This window comes from Delphinus delphis, chromosome 13 (genome assembly GCF_949987515.2).
Source record: "Delphinus delphis chromosome 13, mDelDel1.2, whole genome shotgun sequence".
Lineage (NCBI taxonomy): Eukaryota > Metazoa > Chordata > Mammalia > Artiodactyla > Delphinidae > Delphinus > Delphinus delphis.
In genome coordinates, this window is record NC_082695.1 from 39,487,138 (window position 1) to 39,510,256 (window position 23,119).

The 23,119-nt window shown below is 43.9% G+C and overlaps 1 long non-coding RNA gene across 1 annotated transcript in view; it reads right to left on the reverse strand.

The window, feature by feature from the left end:
• The window catches only part of LOC132436186 (uncharacterized), a 593,708-nt gene that overhangs the window by 556,845 nt on the left and 13,744 nt on the right, over positions 1 to 23,119 (reverse strand). Inside the window, exon 3 of the long non-coding RNA XR_009521730.1 lies at positions 15,323 to 15,442. This is a non-coding gene — a long non-coding RNA (uncharacterized lncRNA). The remainder of the gene's footprint in view (positions 1 to 15,322; positions 15,443 to 23,119) is intronic.

Consider the following 23,119-nt stretch of genomic DNA (forward strand, 5'->3'; position numbering starts at 1 on the left):
GAAGTTGGAGGGGAGTTACATTTCAGGGGAAAAAAATCCAAGGGGAGAGTCATAATTCAGTGAGAGGCTGGCTGAAAAGTTGAATCCCAAGTCAAGTTCATCGCTCCCCAAATAAACTGAAGAGACCCAGGGGCCTCAGAGTCAATGGTTTGGCACTTATGAGTGCTCCAGGTCAAGCTTAGTGTTTACATGGTTCATCAATTTGTTTTCAAAGAGCTGCCCCAAAGTCAGCAGGGTTAATCAATTCTAACCATTGGGCAATCAAATAGTCAGCAAAGGCATCCCACGAGGGTACGAAGGAAGAAGGCAGGACAGACCACGTGATTGCCCCAATCATTTAAGAACCAGTCATGACAGAACCAATCATTCTGATCTCCCGCTGCCGGATTACCACTCAACCATTACCGGTCTCAACATGTGTTCCCCTTATTTTCAAAATACTTTTATAGTCACAACTGAAAAGCAATCTCTTTGGCTTCATTTAGTGCTAGGATGGGAACTGTAACTCGAGTACATCAGCAGAAGGACATACCTTTTCCAAATTAGCAGGATAGGCAAAGAATAAAACAGGAGGGCTGGTTAAAGCACAGACTCAGATTCCCAGCCTGGTGGAGAGCTTTTCGGGGAATGCTAAGAGACGCAGAAATAGAAATGATATTTGGATGCTGTTAAACTGTATTAGAGAAGATGTGGATGTCAATTTCCTGTTACAGATCACCAAACTAGCACAGAGAAAACTAGCACAGAGCAGCAGTGAGACTTGCATGCTCCAAACAGCTGCTTCAAGTCTCCCTCTGCTAAAAACAGAACATCTGATAAATTCTTGACTTGTCTTGGCATTTTTGTCTCAGAATATAGAGGAAGCAAGGAAGTTAGCTGAATCAGAAGGAATGTGCAGGGATGTGGAAGGGTGGAGTCCTGGAGAATTAAGCAAGTGTTTCACCTTAACCATTGTTGCCTTTGAAACACAAAAAGATATCCCAAAGTTTATCTAAAAGCTGCATACAATGAATGATGTCTGTAATTTGCTTCAAAATTATCTAATGACACAGGAAGTGGGTGGAGGGTGGTAGGTAAGGGTATAGAGAAAAACAGCATTGTCTATGAGCTGATAATTGTTGAAACCAGGTGATAGGTCGATGGGGGTTCATTTTGCTATTCTCTCTATTTGTGTATGTTTGACAATTCCCATAATAATAAGTAAAACAAAATAATATATGACTCATTCCAAAGCAAAAATAAACCCTCCAAAAGGAAGAATAACTTAAAGGTTTGATGAGCTTTCAGAAAAGAAACAGTCTATTGGCAGACGCACAAACAATCCCATTCAGGGAAGAAGTGTGTGATTTTGGAGTGCTGGGTGGCTAGACAGCATCGAAAACCATGTGACTCGACCAGGAGCCATTTGGAAATTGGTGGAGGCATTTTTGCTTGTTGTAATACCTGAGGGCAATGCTGGTTCTCAGTGGTGGAAGGCCAGGCATGCTGAAAGTCCTTTAATCCAAGGACCATAGAATTGTTTCCCCAATACCAGTTGCGCCTCCACTGAATTGATGAAACCAAAGGAACTCTTCTATTAACCTGACCTTAAGAGCACATGCCCATGGATGGGAAGAATAAATAGTAAAGGATGAATAACAAAGACCCACATGGAATTGTAAGAAAAGTTCCAAGAAAGCCAAAGATTGGATTATTAGACAATTGCCAAGATTCAAAAGTCAACACCATAATGAGGTACAGTAACAATATAACTTTTGCAGGTTTCAGAAAGAAGATAGAATTTCGTATAATCTAGAAAAGGTAGCACAAATGTGGTTAAAAGAGAGCTGGAGAGCAAAATGGTAAGAGGGTAAATCGTGAGAAAGCACCACCAGGAACTTATGCCCAGACCCCAGGGAGGCTGTACCAAGACCATTCACCTGGGAAAACTCAACCCTCGCCTTAGGCTCTGGGAGCCATCCTGTCCCCACTCAGGAAAATCTAATAAACCACGGGTCAATGGCTCCATTGGTGGGTGAGCAAGACTGACCACTGGAAATAAAGTTCCTGGTCTCGCCTCTCACACTATGGATCAGGTCTTAACTTCAAGGAGCTTCTAGTCTGGTTTGGGGAAACAAGATATGTTGAAACAACAATTCTGAATGTCAAAAAAACACCACAGGGCTTCCCTGGTGGAGCAGTGGTTAAGAATCCGCCTGCCAATGCAGGGGACACGGGTCCGAGCCCTGGTCCGGGAAGATTCCACATGCTGTGGAGCAACTAAGCCCATGCGCCACAACTACTGAGCCCGTGAGCCACAGCTACTGAAGCCCGGGCGCCTAGAGCCTGCGCTCCACAAGAGAAGCCACCACAATGAGAAGCCTGCATACTGCAATGAAGACACAACGCAGCCAAAAATAAATTAATTAATTTAAAAAAAGAAAAAAGATTGTACCATCCTTATGAAATGAATTAGTATGTGAAATAACTTTAAAAACAAAACAGAACAAAAAAACACCATAAGATTAAGTCCTAAATGAGTTGCATAGCTGGTTAACAGCATAAGCCAAGGAAAGGAATAGCTGTGGCTCAAGTCAGCAAAGGAGTGGAACAAAAGGGGATGTAACCCTGATCTTAAAAGAGGGGCAGGTTTTGAATAACCGTAAAAAAGAGAGAGAGTGCATTTGTGGCAAGCACAGAATTGGGGGGCAGGGAAGAAAATGAACAAAGGCCTCATCCTCTGACCACGTCCTGACTTAGAACATAGAAACCCTACCAACTTTCCTAGCAGGCGTGTGCTTGGACTCTGGCCTTCTTGTCTTTCTCAGCCCCTGGATATTTCTGGGCTCTGGATTTCCATGGTACACCTGCCTCTGACTCATCGCTGCTCAGGCCTTTGGGTTTTCCTGTCCTCTGGCCTCAGATCTCTCCGATCTCTTCTGGCCAATTGCCTCAGTGCCTCGGCCTGATACAAGGGAGTGTCACTGGTCACGCTTGGACAAACGGCTCAGACACATTACCAAGAAACAGAAGGAGCACAGCATTTTACCTGGAGAGGGAACTGAAATCATGGTCTTTGGATGCTTTCATGTAATCAAATCCAAGGGAAAAATCTGTCCCAAAATGTTCTCTTTTCCTCTCTAGGCTTTGATACATACCTTTTTATTTATTCATTTTTTATTTTCTAAAAACTGGCACCAGACCTGATAGAGAAATTGTATTAATTCATCATGAATGATAGACTGGAATGTTTTAGAATAATATTTACTAAATTGGTGGTAACTGAATCAGTAGCAGTACGGTATCTGGAATCAACTTAAAAAAAGCATTGAAAAAAAAAAAAAAAAAAAAAAAAGCATTGATCCCAGGTTTTCCAGATCAAGATGGCAGAGTAGGAAGACCTGAGCTCACCTCCTCCCATGGACACACAAAACCTACAACTACATAGAGAACAATCCCTGAGAATGACTTGAAGACTAGCAGAAACAACTTTCTACAACCAAGGATAGAAAGAAAAGGCCACAGTGAGACAGGTAGGAGAGGCAGAGACACAGTCTAGTCAGAACCCAAACCCCCCGTGCAGCCACCCACAAAGTGGGAGGGATAGCACAGCTGCGGAAGCCCCCCTACAGCAGGGGACCTGCGCTGTGAAGCCGAGCCCCCATACGGCCTGACTTTGAAAGTCAGAGGGCTTACGTCCAGGGGAGCTGGAGGCCTGCGGGAAACTGAGACGCTGATCTTGAAGAGCTTAGGCACAAACTCACTGGCTCAGAGGCCCAGCGCAGAGGCAGCAGCTTGTAAAGTTCCCAGGTGATTCACTGACTAATTTTAGGGTATGTGCTGGAGGAGCGGCGATCTGGTGGAACCTTCTCTGGGACTGAAATGCTGTTGGGCGCCATTTAAAAGATTCTCCTTCCACCTAGCTGGCCTGCGTGGGTACTACGTCTGTCATTATTCATCAAACTAGCTAACTCCATGTGTCGTGCCCTGGTGTTCCCCTGAGGACCAGCCCTGCCCAACCTGCCCACCCCAGCCGGCCCCTCCGAAGTGGCTCCTGCCCTCTCCCACCCGGCAGGCCACCCTGGCCAGCACCAGTGCCCACTCCAGGGGGTGGCTCCCGCTCCAGGAGGGGCCAGCCCTACACAGCAGCATGCCTGCAACAGTCACGGCCAGGCACTGAAACACTGGGGGCCAGGACCGCATATCAGCACACCTGCAGCAGTTGTGACAGGACCTCTCAGCCAGCATGGCTAAGAACCAACCCTGCCCACCAATGCACCTGTAGCAATCACGGCCCAACCACAACAGGAGGGCATACACTGCCCACACAGCCCACTGGAGCATGTGGCTCTGATGACAGGGTGGGGGGGAATGTGCCACAAGGCCCCACAGTACACCTACTACATAAGACCACTCTTTCAAGACCTGGAGATGTAGCTGATATACTTAATACATAGAAACAAACACAAAGGGACTTCCCTGGTGGTCCGGGGGCTAAGGCTTCATGCTCTCGATGCAGGGGGCCCAGGTTCAAGGGTTCGATCCCTGGTCAGGGGACTAGATCCTACACGCTGCAACTAAGAGTTTGCATACCGCAACTAAAGATCCCGCATGCCACAACAAAGATCCTGCACGCCACAACCAGGATCCCACGTGCCACAACTAAGACCAGCACAGCCAAATAATGAAATAAATATTTTTAAAAAAAATAGAAACAAACACAAAGAGTTAGTTAAAATGAGGAGACAAAGGAACACCTTCCAAATGAAAGAACAGGCCAAAACTTCAGAAAAATAACTAAATGAAACAGAGACAAGCAATTTACCAGGTAAAAAGTTCAAAGAAATAGTCATAAAGATGGCCACCAAAGTTGGGAGAAGAATGGATAAACTCTGTGAGAACGTCAACAAAGAGATAGAAAATAGAAAAAAGAACCAGTCAGAACTGAAGAATACAATAACTGACATGAAAAACACACTAGAGAGAATCAACAGCAGAGTAGAAGATCCAGAAGATATCAGTGATCTGGAAGACAGGGAACTGGAAATCATCAGATTGGAACAGCAAACAGAAAGAGAATTTTTTAAAATGAGGATAGTTTAAGGGGCCTCTGGGACAACATCAAGTGTACTAACACTCATATTATAGGGTCCCAGAAGAGGACAGAGAGAAAGGGACAGAAAACCTATTAAATAAATAATGGCTGAAAACTTCCCTAATGTGGTGAAGAAAACAGACACCCAAGTTCAGGAATCACAGAAAGCCCCAAGCACGAGGAACCCAAAGAGAACCACACCCAGACACATTATAATTAAAATGTCAAAAGTTAAAGAGACAATCTGAAAAGCAGCAAGAGAAAAACAACTAGTTACATACGAGGGAACCCCCACAGACTACCAGCTGATTTTTCAGCAGAAACTTTACAGGCCAGAAAGGACTGGCACCATTTATTAAAAGTCCTGAAAAGAAAATACTCACAACTAATAAAACTCTACCTGACAAGGTTATAATTCAGAATTGAAGGAGAGACGGTTCCCCAGCCATCCTTTAGCAAAAGCTAAAGGAGCTCATCACCACTAAACTGGCCTTACAAGAAATGTTAAAAGAACTTTAGACAGAAAAGAAAAGGCCATAACTGGAAACAAGAAAATTATGAAAGAAAAAAATCTTACTGGTAAAGGCAAACATATAGTAAAGGTGGTATGAATGTTAAGAGACAAAAGTAGTAAAATCATCTATATTTAAAATGATTAGCTAAGCGACACACAAAGTAAAAATGTGTAAAATACAATGTCAAAAACATAAAATGTGCGAGGGGGAGTAAAAATGTAGTTTTTTTAGAATGTGCTCAAAATTAAGCGACCATCAACTTAAAACAGACTGCTATATACATAAGTTATTTTACATGAACCTCATGGTAATCGTAAACGAATAGTCTATAACAGAGACACAAAAAAATAAAGAGAAAGGAATACAAACACAGCACAAAAGAAAGTCATCGAATCACAAGGGAAGAGAACAAGAAAAGTAAGGAACAGAGAAGAACTACAAAAACAATTCGAAAATAATTAAAATGCCAATACATAACATACCTATCAATGATTACTTTGACTATAAATGGACTAAAGGCTTCCAATCAAAAGACATAGAGTGGTTGAATGAATAAACACTAATCTGAAAAGGTATCTGCACACCTATGTCCACTGACTGACAGTAGCCAAGATATGGACACAATATGTGTCCATCAATAGATGAATAAATAAAGATTTGGAGCTATATAATATCTATATCTATATACACAATGGAATATTACTTAGCCATGAAAACAATGAAATCTTGCCATTTGAGACATGTGTGGACCTAGAGGGTATTATGCTAAGTGAAATAAGTCAGTCAGAGAAAGGCAAATACTGTATGATATTACCTATATGTTGAATACAAAAAACAAAACAGAAACAGACTCATAGATACAGGGAACAAACTGGTGGTCACCAGAGGGGAAGCATGGGGGGGTTGGCTGACATAGGTGAGGAGATTAATAGGTACAAACTTTCAGTTATAAAATAAATGTCACAGGGACGTAATGCAGAGCATAGGGAATATAGTCAATAATATTGTGATAACTTCGCATGGTGACAGATGGTTACTAGACTTACTGTGGTGATCAATTCATAATGTACATAAATGGTGAAACACTAAGTTGTACACCTGAAACTAATATAATATTGCATGTCACCTATATTTCACTTAAAAAAAAAAGAAGCTTACAGTCCAGCCAGAAAGGCAATCCATGATCGTGGAGAAAACACCATATAAGTTTTTAAATGGGAGTTGGGGGACTTTGGTCACAGAAAGTGCTATTTATATACAATATTTTAAAATTTAAATAGATGTGCAAGTTTTTTTTTTTTTTAAACATTGTTTCATCAGCTCCTTCAGCAGTTGGTAAATCTAGGCGAGTCATGCTACAAACTGTGACCAAAAAGACCCTGCTGTGTAATTCATGTATCTGCTGGGGCAATAATACTCATGACAGGCTGATATAAATGACTGTGTTCCTTCTAAACGTGATATTTTTTTTAATATATATATTTTGGCCGCACTGCACGGCATGCAGGATCTTAGTTTCTGGACCAGGGATCGAACCCATGCCCCCTGCAGTGGAAGCGCAGAGTCTTAACCACTGGACCGCCAGGGAAGTCCCCTAAATGTGATTTCTTAAAACCTCATATATCTTTTTTGCCTTCATTAAGTGACTGACATTCACAGTTCTGTCTTTAAGAAAACAAATTTTTTCTTCTAAAAATCAGAAACTATACTTCCTAGTAAAAGGCCCAAGTAGACACAAATTACGGCAGGGTTGGCTACCTAACAAAAATGCATTAAAACACAGTGCCCATGGTGGCAGATGAGGTGGAGGCAAACAGATCACTGCTTTTTCTTTGTTTACTGGCTCTGCCAACACAATGTTTGGGTTCGTGGGTTGGTGCTTATCTGAAATCATGTTGACACAGGCATGAATGTTCTGAATTTTTGAAGGATAAGGGTGTGTGTGTGTGTGTATGTCTGAGGCTGTGATTGCTATCCTTGCTGGAGAACATTTCTCTTCATGAAGAGCTTTTGAGAAGCTGTAAAAATTTCACAAGCTAGATACTTGATAACAACAGCATGTTTTTCTTGGGAAAAACAACTGGCAACTCAAAGCAGTTGATAATGTTTATGTACTACTGTGGAGCAAAAAAACACTCTGGGGCCGGGGTGGGGGGGACTAGAGAGTTTCTATGAAGACAGAGTTTTCTAGACAGTTTCTAAGAAGACCACAGCTTGGACACATCACTTTAATGTGTTGATGACTGAGTTTTTAGAAAGCCTGTACTCAGCTCTTTATTATGATCTTTTAATTTTATTCTGTTCCACATTTTAGTAGATTATGAATTGCTAATACCAACATAAACTGATGAAGGAATTTCTCCTGAATGCTAAACGAGAAGGAGTACTTTTCTTTTCCATAGAGTCCAAATAGGGCACGAGATCATGATTCTAGCCTAGCATTTTCTACATCAAAGGTTCTTCAAGCAGTCACTCAAATGTCTGTTGATTGATCATTATGCAAAAAGCAGATCAAAGACAAATATTAAAATGAATTATGATGTTCAGGCTTATTCATACCCCAAGCACATGGAGTTTTACTCATTGAAAGCAAGTGCGCTTCTCTCTAAAATACTATTCCGGTTTCTTAACATTCTTCAGCTATGTTTAGAGAATATGTTGTCAACTCATCTTTGCATAGTGAACACACTTTGATTCTAAAAAACATAAATGACAAATAGAATGTTATTTTTATATAGCATAACAATATGTGAAGAACTTTGAATGTGAGGTACATATCATCGATTTGTGACAAGGGCCCCTGCTGGACCTGCTTTTTCTACACTGGCTGCAGAAAGTGGATGAACAAACCGGGACAGTGCGCAACCTCCCCTGGCCAGGCTGGGAAAACATTCCTCAAGTATGTGGTCTACGGCCCAGCTGTTTGTCCAGCGTCACCAGCATAGCCAGCAGGTCACTTCTGGATCCCAGGCTGCTGAGTCTCTCCCACTGTTGCCAGAGCCGGGACAACAGGGCAGGCATGAGCCCTACAACACGGTACAGCAGTTAACAGTTATTTATCTTTAAAAAAATAAAACAACCCTCCCCAAACCTCAAATGAACTAATAGTTTTATCAAACCGGCTGTTTAAAACCATCTTCTTTTATCTGTTTGTCCAAGAGTGAAAAAACAGACACAGCCAGAAGGCTATTAATTGTCCCTGCCTGCTCTATTCGAAACCCCAGTGTTCATTGTTTCAAGGTTGCAGAATTCTCAGTCTCCAACAAAGAACACTTGTAACAAGGTGTATTGTTTCCACTCATACCACTTCTGACACCAAATGAGGCGGGTTTTTTCCTCTGTACCAACAGATTTTCCAGTTCTCATACCAGCTAGGTGTCCTATAATTCCATTCCATTCAATTCTGACACTAACTCCACTGAATTAGTGCAGACCCCACAGGTTTAAGGCTCAGTCTCACAAAACCGCACTCCCCTTACTTCAGAGGCTGGCCGTAGTCCCAGGTTGTCACAGGTACTTCTGACCAACAAGCTATAAATTTGGTGGTTCTTACAACCTCTTCCTCAGGTTTGATTATTCACTAGAACGGTTCATAGAACTCAGGTAAACTTTACTATTTCCGGTGTACGATAAAGACTTCAACTGAGGAACAGGCAACGGAAGAGATGCATAGGGCAAGGTATGGGGGAGGGATGCAGAGCTTCCACGCCCTTTCTGGGTCTGCTGTCCACCCCCCACCCCCACACCAAGATGTGTTCACCAACTCAGCAGCTCTCCAAAACCCATTGTTTAGGGGTTTTTATGGAGGTTTCATTGCGTAGGTGTGATCGATTAAGTCATTGACCATTGGTGGTTGAACTCCGTCTCTAACCCCTCCTTTTTCCCCATAGGTCCATGCCTCTAACCATAGCTTGGCCTTTCTGGAGACTAGCCCCATCCTGAAGCTACCTAGGGGCCAGCCAAGAGGAGCCTAATTAGAACAAAAGAGTTCCTATCGCAGAAGACCTAAATAGACATTTCTCCAAAGAAGATACACAGATGGCCAACAAACACATGAAAAGATGCTCAAAATCACTACTCATTAGAGAAATGCGAATCAAAACTACAATGAGGTATCACCTCACACTGGACAGAATGGCCATCATCAAAAACTCTACAAACAATAAATGCTGCAGAGGGTGTGGAGGAAAGGGAACCCTCTTGCACTGCTGGTGGGAGTGTAGATTGATACAGCCACTATGGAGAACAGCATGGAGGTTCCTTAAAAAACTAAAAATAGAACTACCATATGACCCAGCAATCCCACTACTTGGTATATACCCTGAGAAAACCATAATTCAAAAAGAGTCATGTACCACAATGTTCATTGCAGCTCTATTTACAATAGCCAGGACATGGAAGCAACCTATGTGTCCATCAACAGATGAATGGATAAAGAAGATGTGGCACATATATACAATGGAATATTACTCAGCCATAAAAAGAAACGAAATTGAGCTATTTGCAGTGAGGGGGATGGACCTAGAGTCTGTCATACAGAGTGAAGTAAGCCAGAAAGAGAAAAACAAATACCGTATGTTAACACATATATATGGAATCTAAAAAAAAAAAAAAAAGGTTCTGATGAACCTAAGGGCAGGGCAGGAATAAAGACACAGATGTAGAGAATGGACTTGAGGAAACAGGGAGGGGGAAGGGTAAACTGGGACGAAGTGAGAGAGTAGCATTGACATATATACACTACCAAATGTAAAATAGATGGCTGGTCGGAAGCAGCTGCATAGCACAGGGAGATCAGCTCGGTGCTTTGTGTCCACCTAGAGGGGTGAGATAGGGAGGGTGGGAGGGAGACACAAGAGGGAGGAGATATGGGGATATATGTATATGTATAGCTGATTCACTTTGTTATACAGCAGAAACTAACACAATATTGTAAAGCAATTATACTCCAATGAAGATGTTGAAGAAAAAATAAAAAGAGTCCCTGTCATCCAGGGAATTCCAAGGGATTTAGGAGCTCTGGGCCAGGAACGGGTAAGGAAGACCAAGTATATATTTCTTACTGTAATCACACAAGGTTTGTTACTTTTATTGATTCAGAATAGAGAGGAACAAAAGCCATAACTCCCTTCTTCTTGCTTCAATACCCCTGATCTCACGTGCAAAGCTTTCTGACAGATGAAAGCCAGCCACAAGAAATGGTTTTGTTTTAGGTGGCATTGCTTTCGAGAAGCCTCCTTCAGCTTCCCTTCCCTTCTAGCTCTTGTAAGCCAACTGTCTGTTGATTGGTCATCATGCTAAAAGCAGATCAAATACAGGTACTATAAATGGGTTAGGATGCACAGGCTTATTCAAACCCCACGTACATGGAGTTTCACTCATTTAAAGCCGCCCTTGGTCCACAGATCAAGGCTGTTTTTCTCACTGTTGCTGGTCTTCCCATTGGTCACCAGCTCCCAGGAGTTTCCCCTAGGAAACTGCCGTGGCCCTTTGGCCACAGGAAAGCGGAGTTCAGACTCTAATGGGTCCAGCAAAGTCGGGAAACCTACCTAAGGGGGACGAAGGGAGAGAAGATGCCCCTACCCTCGAATTATTTCTACAGAAACCTTGAAGTCTCCTCGCTTCCTGTTCTTCCCCTCCCCCACTCCACGTTCACCAAAATGACTCATAGATTCTCACCTAAAAGTGGTTATTTCTGAATTTTACACGACAGTAACTTCTAGAGAATGTACATTCGCACATACATTTTGGGATACCTTTTTCTCAGAGTCTTTCAAATACTTCCAACTACGTGAGTTGCCTCTTCTAGGTTCTTAAGACAACGTGAATTTTAAGCTTAGCTTATCAGTCCCCGCCCCAAGTGTCAGTGAGAACTGAGAGGAACCAGAAGTGAAAGACCCTGGAACAGATGCGGGCTTTGAACCTCAGCAGGGCTGGAAACATTCCAAGAGCAGATGTCACAGTCCTTCCCCTCAAGACCTCCAAAAAAAAGCAACGTGAGAAATAAAGCAACTGTGCCGCCAAGGCCGAGCCCTCACACAACTCCAGGGGGCACCATTCATGGGAAAACAGTGTGAGAGGTCCCCTGGCGCTGTGCAGATACTGGCCTCTGAGAACAAGAATGCTGTTTTTCCACAATGTGTGTGTCGCCTGAGACACACACCACGGGGGGCTTCCTGGGAGAAGGGCTATTTCCTGTCCTGGGCACGGAAGCCGCTCCACGAATCTAAGAGGATGTGGCTGTCGGTAAATATGACTTAATTCTGTTCCTCATCCACCCAGAGCCCTCCCTGAGGACCTCCGCTTGTACTTTGGAAACAGCCCAAGCTTTGGAATGAGGAATTTTGAAGGCTGGTTCTGCTGCTCGAGGGCTGCACAGCCCTCGCTAAGTTACTCGCCCTCTCTGTGTCCGGGTTTCTCATCTCTCTGTCTGGTGAGTTAATAGTATCTAATACTTGGAGTTATCACACCCATTAGGAGAATTCTCCCTTTCCCGGTAGACTCTGGGCCTTTGTGGGTGTTAGAGAGAATGGCCAAGGTAGGCTGGTTTGATTTACATGGGAAAGAACAGAGAGTTGCTAGAGAAGAAGAAGGAAAAATCCATCGGATAAAAGATGAGAAAAAGGAAAGGAGCAAAGAGCTAAAGTAGGCCAGTTTGGGGGGAAATCGGGGAGAGTGTGGAGGAAAGGAAGAGAGAGATTCATGGTTCATATACGTGAACTATATTTAGAGAGAGACAGTTGGGGGACAGTGATTATTAAACTGTCCTTTAACATTTTTTAGAGATAACTCAGTTGAATAAGCAAATAGTTTTTATCACAGAGGTTGCTGAAAACCATTTCCTTCTTCGGCTTGTCCAAGAGTGAAATAAGGATGGAAACACCCAGAAGCCTATTAAATTAATGTCCCCTCCCTGGCTCCATTCTCACCCCCAGCTATAAACACCAGCAGGTCAAGGACTGTAACACACCACACCATGACAGCTCGTGGGCATGGCTGCTGGCACAGGGAAGATGCCAATTTGATGTGTCATTGAATGTATGGTCTTCTGTGCTGTTTCCAGTTTTCAAGCCCAAAGAAGGCTGAGAGAAAATTACAGCCTCCTTTGATTTCATTGTCATGGGCCATGGGGTCCCAGGAGGTGTGATGTGGAGCTGACCACTCTCTGGGAACCTCAGAGATGAGCCATAAACCTTCTAGAAACATCTGTACAGAGCTCATTTATGTCATTCAAAGCTTCCTGAATTCAAAAGAAACCACATAAAAAGTCAGCAAAACCACTTGTGCATTTTAAGACATTTCCTGATCTCTTATACTAGCAATAATAAAATGGAAAAAAGATCCCTTGGAGCAAAGGAAACGTTTTTGGTTGTACCTGTGGGCAGGTGGTATTCTGCATTGTGAATTGACGGGTTTTTAACATTTGATGCAAGCATCTGAACACACATATTATTAAAACGTCTTCTTTTGCTCTGTCGTATAAGAGTCACTTGTTTTAGTGGTCCCCAAAGTGAAACGGGGTGGTTTTATATAGGGCTTATATTTGGAAATAGAGTCAGAGGGATTCATGAAGGCTGAATCAGTGGCGATGTTATTTTTTAGTTTCAGAGACTAAATCCCATCAAATTTCTTTGTCTGATTTTTGTGTATCCTCGTAAACCTGAGAGCCAAGTAAAGGAGAAAATCAGTAAACTTTGCTTTCCTCTTGCTATCCAACTTCTCATGCCCATTTCATGTTTACTTTGCCACAGAACGTTTTAATTCACTTAAGCTCCACCCCCACGTGCAGCGGACAGAACTAATTGTATCATCCCTTTATTTCCATCAGGAGCAAATAAAGCAAATAAAGCAAAGCACTTGTCCATGAAACTGAAATGCTCCTGATGGGGTTGCAGACGCATTTAGATTAATGAAACCCTCCATTCACAGATCCTTGCACATGACGGAGGACAGGAAACCTGACATACATTCGCCAGCTCAACAGAGCGCAAAGCGCCTATTCCCACAGTCTTAAAGATTTACTCCAGGACAAGCTGCAAATACAAACATTCACCAAAATTCCTTCCACCCTCACTCTATTCTCAGGAGAAAATGGGCTCTTGTAAATGTGTACCCATGGCACCTAGAGATATTTTCAAAGGAAATAGCCAGAACTGGCATTCCCACCCATACTGCAGGGGCAACTTCCACACCACTTAAAAGAAATAATGGTATTTTTTTCCTGGATAGAAAAGAACGCTACTGTATAAAGTTGTTTTGCTTTGTTTTGTTTTTGGTCGCACCACACAGCTTGCATTGCTTGTGGGATCTTAGTTCCCCGACCAGGGATCAAACCCGTGCCCCCTGCAATGGAAGCACAGAGTCCTAACCACTGGACCGCCAGAGAATTCCCTAGAAAGTTTAAAAACACAAAAAAAAGAGGTGAGAAAAAATAAAATCACAGAATCCTAAAATTTTTGATGTAAATCTTTCCAGGCTTCTTCTATGCATGTTTTTGATTATGGAAATATATATGATGAAAAAGAAAACAATTCTACATTTGCTTGATAAATTGAAACTTTAAATTAACTATGTAACAGGAATATGTTCCCACTTCATTAAATATTATTTCATATCAGCACTTGAAATGGCTATATAATGTTGTATCACAGGGTGGTGCTATGATTTATTTAACCAATTTAATTCCAATTGCTGGACATTAATCCCAATTTTCTGCTATTAAAATCAGTACTTCATGAAGTGTCTTTGTGTACAGATCTTGGCAAACCTCAGCAATAAATTCTTTGGCATAAATTGGGGATGTTGAAATGCCGGGTTACAAAGCATGTCCATTTTAAACATCAATTTTCAGTCTTCCTAATCATGCCAACATTGCAGATTATTTTAACAAAAATAGTTTGCCAATTTGATAAAAGAAAAATGTTACCTCAGTGTGGTTTTCCTATGAATTTCTACGATTGCTAATGAGGTTAAAGGTTTTCTTTCTTCTGTTTATTAATCACTTATATTTTTCTTTTTGTTTTGAGTATTCACATCCTTTCCCTAACTAAAAAATGTTTGTCTTTTTCTTACTGACATAGATGACCTCTTCCAATATTAAAGATAGTAACTTTTTGTTAATATACTGACAAATTTTTCCTGGCTTTCCATTTGCCTTACTTGTATTTATGATTTTTTTTAGATGTACAGAAGTGTTTCATTTTTATGCAGTAGAAACTATCAGTTTTCTCCTTTATGTTTTCTGACTTTGGCTATATAGGTTTAGAAAAGCTTTCTCTAAGTCCCACAGACTTTTGTCAAAAAATCATAATCATGACCTGCCTTGTGATAGCTTTTTCATTGTTGGGCAAGGTATAAATAGTAACTGAAGGCTGGGACCAGCTCTTATGCTTACTTCACCCTTAAATGTCCTGTATTTAGTAGATCACAATCCATTCACCAAAAACATGTTTTAATTGAGCACCTACTACATTCCAGGATTATTAAATATAGATGAGACAGACACTGGACACAACTGCTTCTTCATGAATTCCACCAGCACACATTGCATAATTAACACATGTGAACAGTGCAAAGATCAGAGCAGAAAAGCAACAGTGATGAATCCAAAAAAAGTCCCTCTCCCTTGAGAAATTTATAGTTCAGTATACCCTGGAGGAATTAAAGAGAGGTAAGATTTAAAAGAGACAGATATTTAAAAGAGACTGAAATACAAGGAAGAAAGTATAAGTACCTTGTGAGATGGGGAAAAACTCAGTGTTCACACAGTGTAAGTCAGGGAGGGTCTGTGGAGAAAGTATCATTTGAAGCGAGCCTTATAGGTTGAGATGAAGGAGACATCATTCTCTTCTTCCTGCCGTCAGAGAGAAGAGGAAGCAGGCACATTAGACTCAGTTTCCCTCTGCAGTATTAACACACAAAAAAAGGGGAGGGGGTGGAATTCCCTGGTGGTCCAGTGGTTAGGACTCCGCGCTTTCACTGCAGAGGGCCCAGGTTCAACCCCTAGTCAGGGAACTAAGATCCCACAAGCTGTGTGGCCTGGCCAAAAAAAATTAAAAATAAATAAAAACCAAAATGTTAAGCAGCCAAATATGCCTGTAATCAACCCACAAAGCCTAGAGGAGGGGCTCAGTGAGGGGCTTAGGAAAAAGAGTTAGCATTTCTTTATACTGTCTTTTGCATTTACATTATGCTTATGGAATTTTTTGGTGTACGGTTTTCTTTTTTATGTAGTTAAATCTTCTTGAACAGTGTGGCAGATTATACTTCCCAAGGATGGCCGCACCAATGTATATCCCATTATATATGCTCCTCTTAGAGTGTGACCCTAACAGGCTTCATGGAAAGGTAGAGTCTGTGTTCCCTGCCTCTGTACTTGGGTGGACCTTCCTAACTGCCTCAGCCAGTAGAATGTGGCAGAAGCGCTGCTGCATGACGCCCAAGGCTAAATCCTAGATGCACTCCTAGCTGGCTCTCCTCTCTCTTGGGACACTTGGTCTCTGAACCCAGCCACCACATTTTGAGGAAGTACAGGCCACATGGAGAGGCTGGATGTAAGTGTTCTCACCAACAGCCCCAGCTAGATTCCTGGTCAACAACCAGATGAGTGAATGAGGAGTCGAGGCTCCTGCTGTGATTTACATCTTGAGATGTTTACTGTGCCTTCTGGAGACTTGATGGAGGTGAGGACTACAGGCCAGGAGTGGAAGCAGGGAGACCAGTTAGGAGGCTATAGCAATAATCCAGGACAGAGAAGATGCACTTTGGGTTTGGGTTATACCAGTAGAGTAGGTGAGAGGTAATCCTATCTGGGAAATGTTTTGAAAGTAGAGCTGATGGGGTTTGCTGATGGATGGGATGGGAGTTGGGAGAGAAAGAGAAGAGTCACTGACTATGTCTAGATTTTGAGTCTGAGCAGTTGGGTTTCAGTGTCATTTATTGAGATGAGGACACCTGAGGGAAGGGCAGCTTTGCAGGGCAGGGTAGGTCAATCGTTGCATCTGGGACATGTTCTACGAGAAGCCTGTTTGACATCCAAGTGAAAAAGCTAAATCAACAGTGGGATACGCGAGTCTAGAGCTCAGAGAGAGGCCCTAAGCTGGAGATAGAAACTTGGGAGTCATTGGCATACAGATGGTGTTGCCGATAGTACTGCTATATAAGAAATGACCCCAAAACTTAGCTTAAAACAGCTATTTCATTTACCCACCAATTCGTGGGTTCGAAATTCAGGGCAGGGCACAGCAAGAGTGTTTAGTTTCTACTCCACAAATCTTGGGTCTGAGCTTGGAAGACTCAAGGGTTCGAAGCAACATGAATCACCAGGAAGTGTCTTCACTCACAAATCCGGCAGTTGAAGCTGGCTGTTCACTGGGACCTCAGCAGGGGCTGTCAACTGGAACGCTTAGAGTGGCTTCTCCATGTGGCTTGGGTTTCCTTGGGGTAGCTGGACCACTTACATGGCAGCTCAGGGCTCCAAAAGTGAGTGTACCAGTGAACAAGGTGGAAGTGCACCGTCTTTCCTAACTTAGCCTTGGAAGTCATGCAGCATCGTTTCCACCTCATCCTCTGGGCTACCAGAGAGCTAGAGCTTGCCAAGACTCAAGGTGGGATGGGGAGGGTGGTGGATATAGATCCCTCCTCTCCATGGAAAGAGTGTGAAGACCACGTTGTAGAAGAGCATATGGGATGGAGATACTGTTGTGGCCAACTCTGGAAAACACAATCTGCTACAGATGGTATTGATTCAGGGCCTCGTAATTGGATGACATCACTTAGGAACTGAGTGCAGACAGAGAGAAGAGGTCCCGGAATGAACCCTAGGCCTCAACATTTAGAGACTGGGAGGAGGAGCCAGTGGGCAGAAGCAAGCCTAGAGCAAATGCTGTTTCTTGCAGGGCTGCCACTTTCTGCTGAAACTCCTTAGGGAACAGGGTCGGAACATGTTCTTGCATCACCTGCAAGCCGGGGCCAGAACTGGCCCTCCCCCAGTGGGCACTGCCTGGAGGCTCAGCTGAGCACAGCTCCTCAGGCCCCCCAAGACGATCAGGTAGTCAGTAACTCTGGGTCCTGCAGGTGCTCAATCTTCCGTAACACAAGGCAAGGTAGAGAGGGTGGTGGACTTAGACCCCTCCCCTGTAAGGAGGGGAACCCCCAACCCTAGCCAACCCACCCTTTTGGAAAACCATTTTTGCCTCTTCTTCAAGAGCTGAAGAATCCTCCAATTTACTCAATTCCAAAGAAAATTTAACATCCATACAGTAGCATCTGGATTGAGATTCATTTGACTTCAGTTTTCTCTAAGAATTAGCGGGTGAAGGTTGTCTTACATCTTGGAGAACTACCTAAACTAACAGACCACCTCCAGGGAACTACACTGCCAGAAGTTCCCTAGATGGCAGGTCCCAGGAGATAATACAAAAGAATTAAGTTCCTCTTGACAAAGACCCTGCTATAATAGTTAAACGGTCCATGTGTTGGAGTTGGGAATTCTGTTATTATATAAATGTCTTGCTGAAATGGGTCTGACCTCTACAGAGATTCAAAAAGAATGAGGCACATTCCTTTAACGTTATTTTTGCTCATGCAAACGATGCCCTATTACACCCAGTAATGCTTAACTACTAAGTTAAAAGCAAATACATAGCAATTTGGACCACTCCAGGGTCGCTCTCACTGTTTTGTGGTTTTATGTAATTCGAATATTGTATACAAGAAGACTTGACCTGGAGCAGGCAGCAAGAAATATGTAATTAGAAACACTTCCCAAGGAAATTATAGTGACAAGTGAAGGCTTGAGGATTTCCGCGGGAGCCTGGAGCTGCAGATATTCATTATAGGTACTTGGGAGGCTCAGCTGCCCTGCTGAAAACCGTGTCTAATTGCTGTGCGGCTGGATGCAGGCATGGAGGACAGCCCAGAGCCAGGAATTGTGTCTATGGCAACACGACGCTCCATTTTTAAACTTTTCATTGCGCAAGAGAAATTGCTTAGGTTTTTTTTTTTTTTTTTTCTCTTCTGCTCCCTCCCCATTTCAGAGTTTGTACCAGCAGGGATTACCCTCCAGGTCTAACATTTCCTGGTAGCTAATGCTAGCTGAGTTAGGTGTCTTTTGCTTTACCTCTAGCGTTAGCAGCTCCAGCCGGTCATTAATTACTGCACCAGGAAGCATTTTCCAATCAAATTATTGTTTAATCAAAACAAAAGCAAATGAATGCTTGTTGCTGTCAACAATGATCAACTCTCCCTAAGAGTCTAAAGGGGAATGCTGGAGGTTTTCCACTTACGGAGAAGTGTCCCTCTGGGAGGGAGGGTCAGTTAAGAAGGCCTTTGTCTAGATACAGTGAAGTTGCCTAAAGTACAGTTGAGAATGCTTCCCTGTGGGCGGAGAGGAAGCTGACCCCCAGGCAGGAAGACCCAGGAAGCTGATACACGCACCGTCCTGGGTCCCCAGTCCTTCTGCTTTGTTAGTGTCCGTATGACCTTGCTATTAGGCTAAATGCCCCAAATGCTTCTACGAGAGTGTCTGAGGGGAAAGACTGCTTTCTGGAGCAGTGAATAAGTGAAATCCACCTGCACGATAACAGCCACACTTCCTGAGTGCAGACAGCGTGCCCTGTGGCTTACAAACACGAGTTAGTGACCCTCGTAATTCCCCCCCACCCCTAGCACATCATTATCCCCGTTTCACAGATGGGAAGACTAAGATTCAGACAGGTTAACCTGGCCAAGATGCACAGCAGCCTGGTAAACAGCAGAGCCCACACTTGATTCGTAGTCTTTCCGTCAGCACCTTCCCTCTTTATTTGCTTTTAAAATTTTATTTGCGCTAAAACACACGTAACGTAAAATCTACCGTCTTGACCGTTTTTAACTGCAGTCCAGTGGCATTACGTGCACTCACACTGTTGTGCAGCACCACCGTCATCCACCTCTAGAACGCTCTTCATCTTGCAAAACTGAAACTGTCCCCATTCAACAATAACTCCCCATCCCCCCCCTCCCCAGCCCCCGGCAACCACCATTCCACTTTCTGTCTCTGAATTTGACTTCTCTAGAGAGTGGAATCAGACAGTACCTTTCTTTTTGTGTCTGGCTTATTTCACTTAGCATGATGTCTTCAAGTTTCGTCCATGTTGTAGCATGTGCCAGAGCTTCCTTCCTTTCTAAGGCTGAATAATATTCCATTGTATGTATGTAACACGATTTTTTTTGTCCCTGCACCCATGGAAGGACACTTAGGTTGCCTCCACCTTTTGGCTATCGTGAATATGCTGCTGTGTTTAACTGCTAACCACTAAGATACATAGAGACTTGGAGAATGAGTCTTAAAGGAAGGCGCACCGCCATGGGCTGCCTGACACGCCCCAACCTGAGCAGACCAGCCAAGTACCAGGCGGCCCATCACCCACTGGAGAAGGCACCACCTCACTGGCAGGGGAAAGCGATGCGCAAGGCCAAAACATCCCACAGGTTGGCCAATTGGAGAGGCACAGCTCCACGCTGGCACACCCAATGCCAGTGTGTTTCCCTGAGCCTTAGATTCTGGGGAAAACAAAGTTCTTCAAATCCAAACTGCTCAGTCCAGACTTCACTGCAGGATTCCCCACCTGGACGGAGCGTGCCCTGGGACTCCACTGGCGCACCCGCCAACCCCTGCCGACTTCTCCACTCGGTGGTTCTGAGGGCGGCTAGGGGTGAGCTGTGTTCCCTCCTGAGCTTACCACCCTAAGGTTTTTGGAAATGTGAGGAGCATTTCTGGTTGTCATAACCATCTGTCTGGGGGACACTACTGACATTTAACATGTGGAGCCAGGGACAAGAGGCGCCCTGCCATGTGTGAGGCAGTCACCCACAACAAAGAGTTGTCCTGCATCGTGAATCACTTCCAAACGTCTCATTAAAACGTATCTTGTAAGCAAAAAACCTCATTATAATCATCTGGGCCTAAAACCTAATTACGTTTTGCAAATGAACACAAAGTAATTCTGCATGGTTTTTATACGCACCAGATTTTCCAGGAATGCAACTATTGAGTAGATTGAGGGAGACTGTATTTTTTTTTTATATTGGAACTTCCCCAAGAGTTGTTCACCATTTTGGAAAATCATGGCAATGCCACTCCTAGTAGGTTTTTTTTTCTTTTTTGCTTTTACTTTTATTTGCTTTTTTTTTGCAGCATTTATTCCTGGGCCATAAGTTTCTGTTTCTTCAGTTTCTTCTGGGATATCTTTGTCTTCTGTGCAACCTCCTCTTCGGGTTTAGGAATCATCTGTTGTTTTTCAGGAAGGATCATCTTAGTGTGGCAGGGAGAGTTCCTGTATGGGTTGATCTGACCATGAGCTCTGTAAGTCCTGCGTGGCATCTTGGGTGCTTTGCTCACCTGGATATGCTTAATGACCAGAGAATCTACATCTAAGCCCTTAAGTTCAGCATTACTCTCTGCATTTTTGAGCATGTGCAGTAAAAGTTCAGCACTTTTTTTGGGCTACTGACCCTGTGTCCAGCCTCGCTCTTTGGCCTGGGCACACCTACCAACTCCACCATTGTAAACACAGACTGGCACTGCAGGATTCCCCACCTGGACGGAGCGTGCCCTGGGACTCCACTGGCGCACCCGCCAACCCCTGCCGACTTTTCCTTCTGTAAAGTCACATCCTTCAGATACGTGGTGGCTTTTCAGATACGCATACCCTGAATGGCCTGGGCAGTCTCACGAGTGCTCTTAAAGTGAACACGAAGATCTGAGCCTCTTGATTGGCATGATTCTGTGGGGTTTTCTGGGTCAAGTGAATAGTGAACCATTTTTAGAGATCACCTCAGACCGCTTATGCAAAAAGGACTCCTAGCATTTGAGTTGCAAAAAATATATATAACTTTATCAATTTTATTTGAATTGCCACATTCAAAGTCCACTTTAGAGGCAAGCCCCCTCCACAGGAGGGGTCTATGTCGCCACTCACTGCCGCCCCCCACCCCCGTCTTCTGATGTAGTCCTGCCCCAGCATTTACGTGTTGAAATACATCTTCTGTTTTTATACACTTCTATTCTTTTATTTCTTCTTTTACACCCAGGACATTATATTACTTTTATTTTTAAACATTTTTTGTGTTGGTCGATTATGTTAGACCACAAATCCTGATGCAAACCTCTTGGGGGCCAGATGTGTTTCAGAATTCAGAATTCTCCAGATTTTAAGTACTAAAAGTAGTGTGGTGCACCTACAATATGTTACATAACCCTTCAGCGGGGTCTAGAACAGCATCCTGTCATCAATCACATTTCTACAGCAAAACGTATATACGGACACATAAGAGTGCAATGAATTACGTCTACGTGTAGCTTCAGATCAGCTCAGGGCAGGTTGTGTTGACAAAATTTTAAAAGCCGATTTAGGATTTTCGAAGCGTTTTGGATTCTGGATAAGCGATCGTGGCCCTCTGTTTCGTGTCTCTCACTGGGCAATAATATAATGAAGGGGGTGGTTTAAGAACGAGGCGCTGGATCTGACAGGCTGTGAGCATCTCACAGTCAGTCTTTGGAGGGGTGTGTGAGGGTCCACCTGAGGGCCTCCCTTCCCAAAGTCTCCTCTGGCTTCAAGTGAATGGGGCCTGGTTACTCTCTTTCCTGTCTGTCAGCTTCTGGACCTTTCCCAATTCACTTTGTCAGACAGCCGCCACCACACGTGATGCCCCCATGGTAACTGACAACATCTGACGGCTGCTCCAAGCAGGGCGGATAGGTGTTCTGTGAGCTCCAATCCCTCTACTCTTATGCCCAAAGGTAAGCTGTTCTCTCTGCCTGAAATCCTGCTTTATCCCCCTTGCCCTCCAGGTGAGGGATTCCTTCTTTTTTTTTTTTTTTTGCCGTACGCGGGCCTTTCACTGTTGTGGCCTTTCCCCTTGCGGAGCACCGGCTCCGGACGCGCAGGCTCAGCGGCCATGGCTCACGGGCCCAGCTGCTCTGTGGCATGTGGGATCTTCCCGGACCGGGGCACGAACCCGTGTCCCCTGCACCGGCAGGCGGACTCTCAACCACTGCGCCACCAGGGAAGCCCGAGGGATTCCTTCTTAAAGCCCCGGGTTAGGGACTTCCCTGACGGTCCAGTGGTTAAGGCTCCGTGCTTCCAATGCAGGGGGCACCAGTTCAATCCCTGGTGGGGGAACTAGGATCCCACATGCCCCCTGGCATGGCCAAAAAAATAAAAAATGGAAAAGATAAAGCCCCAGGTTAAATGTCATCTATTTATGGGACTTCCCCAAAGTTTCCCAGTGGCATTTGTCACTCCCTCAGGCGAGATTCCCGTTAACTCTCGGTATGTTCATTCATTCCAGAAACATACTTTTTTGGGTGCTTACTATGTGCCAGGGACTGGGCTAGGCTGGAGAATGTGGACCCTATATGACCTTGGATTTCCAGGTCTCCCAAGGTCCTGATCAGGGCACAAGACACTCACCAGCCTCTTGTCCTTGCCAGGGGAGCGGAGGTTCCCTCCAGCCCCTCTCCCAGAACAGTTCCGTTCCTGTAGAG